Source organism: Chiloscyllium plagiosum, unplaced genomic scaffold (genome assembly GCF_037043375.1).
Source record: "Chiloscyllium plagiosum isolate Xiang-an unplaced genomic scaffold, Cpla_swu_hap1 HiC_scaffold_187, whole genome shotgun sequence".
NCBI lineage: Eukaryota > Metazoa > Chordata > Chondrichthyes > Orectolobiformes > Hemiscylliidae > Chiloscyllium > Chiloscyllium plagiosum.
In genome coordinates this window covers 37,501-45,000 of record NW_028270326.1, presented here as the reverse complement: position 1 = coordinate 45,000, position 7,500 = coordinate 37,501, and positions in this window count along the sequence as shown.

The following is a 7,500-nucleotide window of genomic DNA, read 5'->3' as shown; positions in this document are numbered from 1 at the left end:
CGACACTTAGAATTTTTTTGAGTCAGTACAAATCAGTAACCAGTGACACTTAGAATTTTTTTGATGCAGTACAAATCAGTAACCAACGACACTTAGAATTTTTTCCAGTCAGTACAAATCAGTAACCAAGGACACTTAGAATTTTTTAGGCTCAGTACAAATCAGTAACCAGTGACACTTAGAATTTTTTAGGCTCAGTACAAATCAGTAACCAGTGACACTTAGATTTTTTAGGGTCCAAACTGTGATGGGAGCGAACTTGACTGCTCATACCGAAGTTGAGTGCTCGAGGCCGGCTAGCCCAGCCGGATTTGACCCGGTGGTTACAAATCAGTAACCAGTGACACTTAGAATTTTTTCGAGGCAGTACAAATCAGTAACCAGTGACACTTAGAATTTTTTAGGCTCAGTACAAATCAGTAACCAACGACACTTAGAATTTTTTTGAGTCAGTACAAATCAGTAACCAGTGACACTTAGAATTTTTTTGATGCAGTACAAATCAGTAACCAACGACACTTAGAATTTTTTCCAGTCAGTACAAATCAGTAACCAGTGACACTTAGAATTTTTTTGAGTCAGTACAAATCAGTAACCAGTGACACTTAGATTTTTTAGGGTCCAAACTGTGATGGGAGCGAACTTGACTGCTCATACCGACTTTGAGTGCTCGAGGCCGGCTAGCCCGGCCGGATTTGACCCGGTGGTTACAAATCAGTAACCAGTGACACTTAGAATTTTTTCGAGGCAGTACAAATCAGTAACCAGTGACACTTAGAATTTTTTAGGCTCAGTACAAATCAGTAACCAACGACACTTAGAATTTTTTTGAGTCAGTACAAATCAGTAACCAACGACACTTAGAATTTTTTCCAGTCAGTACAAATCAGTAACCAGTGACACTTAGAATTTTTTCGAGGCAGTACAAATCAGTAACCAGTGACACTTAGAATTTTTTAGGCTCAGTACAAATCAGTAACCAACGACACTTAGAATTTTTTAGAGTCAGTACAAATCAGTAACCAGTGACACTTAGAATTTTTTTGATGCAGTACAAATCAGTAACCAACGACACTTAGAATTTTTTTGATGCAGTACAAATCAGTAACCAAGGACACTTAGAATTTTTTAGAGTCAGTACAAATCAGTAACCAGTGACACTTAGAATTTTTTTGAGGCAGTACAAATCAGTAACCAGTGACACTTAGAATTTTTTAGAGTCAGTACAAATCAGTAACCAGTGACACTTAGAATTTTTTAGGCTCAGTACAAATCAGTAACCAGTGACACTTAGACTTTTTTTAGGGTCCAAACTGTGATGGGAGCGAACTTGACTGCTCATACCGACTTTGAGTGCTCGAGGCCGGCTAGCCCGGCCGGATTTGACCCGGTGGTTACAAATCAGTAACCAGTGACACTTAGAATTTTGTTCAGTCAGTACAAATCAGTAACCAGTGACACTTAGAATTTTTTTGATGCAGTACAAATCAGTAACCAACGACACTTAGAATTTTTTCCAGTCAGTACAAATCAGTAACCAGTGACACTTAGAATTTTTTTGAGTCAGTACAAATCAGTAACCAGTGACACTAAGATTTTTTTTGAGGCAGTACAAATCAGTAACCAGTGACACTTAGAATTTTTTCCAGTCAGTACAAATCAGTAACCAACGACACTTAGAATTTTTTAGAGTCAGTACAAATCAGTAACCAGTGACACTTAGAATTTTTTAGGCTCAGTACAAATCAGTAACCAGTGACACTTAGAATTTTTTAGGCTCAGTACAAATCAGTAACCAACGACACTTAGAATTTTTTTGAGTGTGTAGAAGTCAGTAACCAACTGCATTTTTGAATTGGTTACTGACTTCTCCTTTCGAGTTGCGGCTGTGGTTGGCTTCAATTAGTCGTGGGGGCTTAATTATCGCCCAGGGGAGCATGCCCCGGTAGTGTGGCCGGGGACGGAGTGCCTTTTGAAGGGGGTGTTTCTGAATTTGGATCCTTTTTGAGTAGCATTGTCGGATGGGTGTGATTTTGAAGGGTGTGTTGGCCGGCGGTGGGGCCAGGCTTAGGGTGAGTGTCCCGCCTTCGGGAGCGGACCGGCCCCCGCGTTCAGGGTGAATTTCGTGCATTTCCAACGTCGGCAAGTGGTCCAGACTGTGATGGGACCGAACTTGACTGCTCATACCGACTTTGAGCGCTCGGGGGCGGCTAGCCCAGCCGGATTTGACCCGGTGGTTCAGCCGAAGGTCTCGACTTTGAGAGCGGACCGGCCCCCGCGTTCGGGCCGATTTTCATGCATTTCCCAAGTCGGCAAGTGGTCCAAACTGTGATGGGAGCGAACCTGACTGCTCATACCGACTTTGAGTGCTCGAGGCCGGCTAGCCCGGCCGGATTTGACCCGGTGGTTCAGCCGAAGGTCTCGACTTTGAGAGCGGACCGGCCCCCGCGTTGGGGCCGATTTTCGTGCATTTCCCAAGTCGGCAAGTGGTCCAAACTGTGATGGGAGCGAACCTGACTGCTCATACCGACTTTGAGTGCTCGAGGCCGGCTAGCCCGGCCGGATTTGACCCGGTGGTTACAAATCAGTAACCAACGACACTTAGAATTTTTTAGAGTCAGTACAAATCAGTAACCAGTGACACTTAGAATTTTTTAGGCTCAGTACAAATCAGTAACCAGTGACACTTAGACTTTTTTTAGGGTCCAAACTGTGATGGGAGCGAACTTGACTGCTCATACCGACTTTGAGTGCTCGAGGCCGGCTAGCCCGGCCGGATTTGACCCGGTGGTTACAAATCAGTAACCAGTGACACTTAGAATTTTGTTCAGTCAGTACAAATCAGTAACCAGTGACACTTAGAATTTTTTTGATGCAGTACAAATCAGTAACCAACGACACTTAGAATTTTTTCCAGTCAGTACAAATCAGTAACCAGTGACACTTAGAATTTTTTTGAGTCAGTACAAATCAGTAACCAGTGACACTAAGATTTTTTTTGAGGCAGTACAAATCAGTAACCAGTGACACTTAGAATTTTTTCCAGTCAGTACAAATCAGTAACCAACGACACTTAGAATTTTTTAGAGTCAGTACAAATCAGTAACCAGTGACACTTAGAATTTTTTAGGCTCAGTACAAATCAGTAACCAGTGACACTTAGATTTTTTAGGGTCCAGACTGTGATGGGAGCGAACTTGACTGCTCATACCGACTTTGAGTGCTCGAGGCCGGCTAGCCCGGCCGGATTTGACCCGGTGGTTACAAATCAGTAAACAACGTCACTTAGAATTTATTTCAGTCAGTACAAATCAGTAACCATCGACACTTAGAATTTTATTCAGTCAGTACAAATCAGTAACCAGTGACACTTAGAATTTTTTAGGATCCAAACTGTGATGGGAGCGAACTTGACTGCTCATACCGGTTTTGCGTGCTCGGGGCCGGCTAGCCCAGCCGGATTTGACCCGGTGGTTCAGCCGAAGGTCTCGACTTTGAGAGCGGACCGGCCCCCGCGTTCGGGCCGATTTTCGTGCATTTCCCAAGTCGGCAAGTGGTCCAAACTGTGATGGGAGCGAACTTGACTGCTCATACCGACTTTGAGTGCTCGAGGCCGGCTAGCCCGGCCGGATTTGACCCGGTGGTTACAAATCAGTAAACAACGTCACTTAGAATTTATTTCAGTCAGTACAAATCAGTAACCATCGACACTTAGAATTTTTTTGAGTCAGTACAAATCAGTAACCAGTGACACTTAGAATTTTTTAGGGTCCAGACTGTGATGGGAGCGAACTTGACTGCTCATACCGACTTTGAGTGCTCGAGGCCGGCTAGCCCGGCCGGATTTGACCCGGTGGTTACAAATCAGTAACCAACGACACTTAGAATTTTATTCAGTCAGTACAAATCAGTCACCAGTGACACTTAGACTTTTTTAGGGTCCAGACTGTGATGGGAGCGAACTTGACTGCTCGTGCCGACTTTGAGTGCTCGAGGCCGGCTAGCCCAGCCGGATTTGACCCGGTGGTTCTGCCGAAGGTCTCGCCTTCGAGAGCGGACCCTGCCACCGTGTTCAGGCCGAGTTTCATGCATTTCCAACGTTGGGAAATCAGTAACCAGAAAAACTTAGAAAAAATGCCCAAAAAGAAGAAACCAGTAACCAGAAAAACTTAGAAAAATGCCCGAAAACGAGAAATGAGTAACCAGAAAAACTTAGAAAAATGCCCGAAAATGAGAAATGAGTAACCAGAAAAACTTAGAAAAATGCCCGAAAATGAGAAATGAGTAACCAGAAAAACTTAGAAAAATGCCCAAAAAGAAGAAATCAGTAACTAGAAAAACTTAGAAAAATGCCCAAAAATAAGAAATGAGTAACCAGAAAAACTTAGAAAAATGCCCAAAAAGAAGAAATCAGTAACTAGAAAAACTTAGAAAAATGCCCGAAAATGAGAAATGAGTAACCAGAAAAACTTAGAAAAATGCCCAAAAAGAAGAAATGAGTAACCAGAAAAACTTAGAAAAATGCCGAAAAAGAAGAAATGAGTAACCAGAAAAACTTAGAAAAATGCCCAAAAAGAAGAAATCAGTAACTAGAAAAACTTAGAAAAATGCCCGAAAATGAGAAATGAGTAACCAGAAAAACTTAGAAAAATGCCCAAAAAGAAGAAATGAGTAACTAGAAAAACTTAGAAAAATGCCCAAAAAGAAGAAATCAGTAACTAGAAAAACTTAGAAAAATGCCCGAAAATGAGAAATGAGTAACCAGAAAAACTTAGAAAAATGCCCAAAAAGAAGAAATGAGTAACCAGAAAAACTTAGAAAAATGCCCAAAAAGAAGAAATGAGTAACCAGAAAAACTTAGAAAAATGCCCAAAAAGAAGAAATCAGTAACTAGAAAAACTTAGAAAAATGCCCGAAAATGAGAAATGAGTAACCAGAAAAACTTAGAAAAATGCCCAAAAAGAAGAAGTGAGTAACCAGAAAAACTTAGAAAAATGCCCAAAAAGAAGAAATGAGTAACCAGAAAAACTTAGAAAAATGCCCAAAAAGAAGAAATCAGTAACTAGAAAAACTTAGAAAAATGCCCGAAAATGAGAAATGAGTAACCAGAAAAACTTAGAAAAATGCCCAAAAAGAAGAAATGAGTAACCAGAAAAACTTAGAAAAATGCCCAAAAAGAAGAAATCAGTAACTAGAAAAACTTAGAAAAATGCCCGAAAATGAGAAATGAGTAACCAGAAAAACTTAGAAAAATGATCAAAAATAATAAATCAGTAACCAGAAAAACTTAGGAAAAAACACTTAGAAAATTTTTCAGCAAAGTGTGAAAAATATTCTAAGTGTCAGCGGAGGAAAGTGCCGAAGCATCGGGAAAGATTCACAAACTCGCGCCGAACATGTGTTCCGAAGTGCCGCAGGAACTGTGTGAATTGAGCCCGGCAAATGGCCAACTGTCATTTTGTGTCTGCAGCCCGAAAACTTTAACTTTGTCTGTCGCGGAAGTCCCGAGCGGGAAAAATCCAAACGGTTTTGCGGGGATCGAGTTCCAGAGCGATGCAGTCAAATTTGAAATTCAGACCCATTCAGTGCCACTTGCATTTGTTACACAGTGAGGTTGGCGGGGTACCCGGAGATTTCTGGGAACACGATTTTTAGAACAAAATGGCGGCGCGGGACCTTTTTGAAAGGCATCCGAAAAACGGTTCCACGGGCATAGCACTCTAATGGCGGGTATGAGTGCATGCTGGAGAGCTCTTGGAAGTCGAATTTTTGACACTTTGTCAATTTTTTGACAGAATTGCCAAACTCTCCCTGTCTGTTCTAAGAGTCGGTCAGAGACCTGTGTGGAGGTCTCTTGACACGATTGGAGGGCGGGCAATCCCCACGTTGACTCCGGCCGTCCCTCCACAGGCGCTCGTGTCCAAAATGAAGGCGAGAGACGCGAGTGGCCTGGTTCCCTTGGGTGCTGCCAGGAAGGATGCGGGCTGACCCTTGCCTGAGCACTCCCTAAAGCCTCTTACGAGTCGAGGGCCGGCCTCGGGCGCCGCACGACCGGCTCTGGGAGTGGGTGGCCGCTATTGTGAATAGGCTGGTCCTTCCCGCTGCCACCCGGCCAAGTGCGACGGCTCTGCCGCCCTGCGGTGCTCGTCACCCAGGTTTGGGGAACTCGGTCAGAGGCTGTGGCGGGGGGTCTCTTGACACGATTGGAGGACGGGCCATCCCCACGTTGACTCCGGCCGTCCCTCCACAGGCGCTCGTGTCCAAAATGAAGGCGAGAGACGCGAGTGGCCTGGTTCCCTTGGGTGCTGCCAGGAAGGGTGCGGGCTGACCCTTGCCTGAGCACTCCGTAAAGCCTCTTACGAGTCGAGGGCCGGCCTCGGGCGCCGCACGACCGGCTCTGGGAGTGGGTGGCCGCTATTGTGAATAGGCTGGTCCTTCCTGCTGCCATCCGGCCAAGTGCGACGGCTCTGCCGCCCTGCGCTGCTCGTCACCCAGGTTTGGGGAACTCGGTCAGAGGCCGTGGCGGGGGGTCTCTTGACACGATTGGAGGACGGGCCATCCCCACGTTGACTCCGGCCGTCCCTCCACAGGTGCTCGTGTCCAAAATGAAGGCGAGAGACGCGAGTGGCCTGGATCCCTTGGGTGCCGCCAGGAAGGGTGTGGGCTGACCCTTGCCTGAGCACACGTTAAAGCCTCTTACGAGTCGAGGGCCGGCCTCGGGCGCCGAACGACCGGCTCTGGGAGTGGGTGGCCGCTATTGTGAATAGGCTGGTCCTTCCTGCTGCCATCCGGCCAAGTGCGACGGCTCTGCCGCCCTGCGCTGCTCGTCACCCAGGTTTGGGGAACTCGGTCAGAGGCCGGTGCGGGGGGTCTCTTGACACGATTGGAGGACGGGCCATCCCCACGTTGACTCCGGCCGTCCCTCCACAGGCGCTCGTGTCCAAAATGAAGGCGAGAGACGCGAGTGGCCTGGATCCCTAGGGTGCCGCCAGGAAGGGTGTGGGCTGACCCTTGCCTGAGCACACGTTAAAGCCCCTTACGAGTCGAGGCACGGCCTCGGGCGCCGCACGACCGGCTCTGGGAGTGGGTGGCCGCTATTGTGTATAGGCTGGTCCTTCCCGCTGCCATCCGGCCAAGTGCGACGGCGCTGCCGCCCTGCGGTGCTCGTCACCCAGGTTTGGGGAACTCGGTCAGAGGCCGGTGCGGGGGTCTCTTGACACGATTGGAGGACGGGCCACCCCCACGTTGACTCCGGCCGTCCGTCCACAGGCGCTCGTGTCCAAAATGAAGGCGAGAGACGCGAGTGGCCTGGATCCCTTGGGTGCCGCCAGGAAGGGTGTAGGCTGGCCCTTGCCTGGGCACACTGTAAAGCCTCTTACGAGTCGAGGGTCGGCCTCGGGCGCCGCACGACCGGCTCTGGGAGTGGGTGGCCGCTATTGTGAATAGGCTGGTCCTTCCCGCTGCCATCCGGCCAAGTGCGACGGCTCTGCCGCCCTGCGC